The sequence below is a fragment of the Carlito syrichta genome, unplaced genomic scaffold, assembly GCF_000164805.1.
Source record: "Carlito syrichta isolate Samal-C Ts95f unplaced genomic scaffold, Tarsius_syrichta-2.0.1 Scaffold132233, whole genome shotgun sequence".
Lineage (NCBI taxonomy): Eukaryota > Metazoa > Chordata > Mammalia > Primates > Tarsiidae > Carlito > Carlito syrichta.
The window spans coordinates 195,195-197,108 of record NW_007076329.1 but is presented as its reverse complement, the minus strand read 5'-3'; positions in this window follow the sequence as shown (position 1 = coordinate 197,108).

Below are 1,914 nucleotides of genomic sequence, written 5' to 3'. Positions count from 1 at the left end.
ATTAACACCAACAAGCTTCCCCCACATCCACAAAGACATGGATACTAAACAGTATGATGCTAAACAACTCTTGGGTCAATGATGAAATCAAAACAGAAATTAAAAGATACCTGGCAACAAATGAAAATGAAGAAACAACTTACCAAAATCTCTGGGATGCCATGAAAGCTGCAGTAGGAGAGGAACTCATATCTCTACGAATACACATGAAGAAAATGGAAGAATCACAAATTAACAGCCTAACAAGTCACTTAAGGAAGCTGGAAAAACAAGACCACCAAAATCCTAACTTCAGCAGAAGAATCCAGATCACCAAAATAAAAGCCCAAATTTGGGACATAGAAGACAAAAAGATAATACAAAAAAATAAATGAAACAAAAAACTGGTTCTTTGAAAGGATAAACAAGATCCATGGCCCTTTAGCTAGACTAACCAAGGAAAAGAGAGAAAAAGTCAAAATAAATGCAATCAGAAACACAAAAGATGAAGTGCATCCAGCTTTGAAGAAATACAAAAGATCATTAGAGACTACTATGTACACTTGTATGGAAACAAACTTGAAAACCTCAAAGAAATGGGGGGCTTTCTGACATCAGACAACCTGCCTAGATTGAACCAATAAGAAATTGAGACCCTAAATAGACCAATAACAATCAAGGAAATTGACTATGTCATAAGAAAACTGCCTACAAAAAAAGTCCTGGACCAGATAACTTTCCAGCAGAATTCTGTAAGACATTTAAGGAGGAACTGATACCAATACTACTGAAAGTATTCCAGGTGATTGAGAAAGATGGAACTCTCCCCAAATCTTTTTATGAAGCTAACATCACATTGATATCCAAGCCAGGTAAAGACCCAACAAAGAAAGAGAACTACAGGTCAGTATCTTTGATATTTGATGCTAAAATTCTCAACAAGATCCTAGCAAACTGGATTCAACAACACGTCTCAAAAATCATCCATCATGACAGAGTAGGTTTCATCCCTGGGATGCAAGGCTGGTTCAACATTTTTAAGTCCATAAATGTAATTAAATACATCAACAGATGTCAAAACAAAAACCACACGATTATATCATTAAATGCAGAAAAAACTTTTGATTAAATCCAGCACCCCTTCTTGATAAAAACTCTCGAACTTCTAGGCATATGTAGAACATAGCTCAAAATAGTATAAGCCATCTGTGAGAAACCCACAGCCAGCATACTCCTAGACAGACAAAAATTGGAACTATTTCCCCTGAAAACTGGAAAAAGACAAGGATGCTCACTCTCACCCTTCCTGTTCAATATAGTATTGGAAGTCTTGGATAGAGCAATCAGAAAAGAGAAGGTGATCGGGGGTATCCAGATAGGAAAAGAGGTAGTCAAGTTATCTCTCTTTGCAGATGACATGATTGTATACCTTGAAAACCCAAGATAATCTGTCAAAAGCCTCCTGGCACTGATACAGGACTGTGGTAAAGTCTCAGGGTATAAAGTAAATGTGCAAATGACAATTGCATGGCTTTACACCAATAAAAAACAAACAGAGACCCAAATAAAAAGCACAATCCCATTCACAATAGCCACACACACACAAAAAAAGTAAGAAATACCTTGGCATTTTCCTATCCAGAGGCATGAAAGACCTTTACAATGAAAATTACAAAACACTGCTCAAAGAAATCAAAGATGACACAAACAAGTAGAAAAATATCCCATGCTCATGGACTGGAAGAATCAACATTGTTAAGATGTTCATCTTACCTAAGACAATCTACAGATTTAATGCAACACCCATGAAATTACCAGCAACATTCTTCTCAGATCTAGAAAAAACAATGCAGGAATTCATATGGAAACACAAATGACCAAGAATAGCCAGAACTGTCTTCAGCAAAAAAAAAAAAAAAAAAAAAAAAAAAAAAA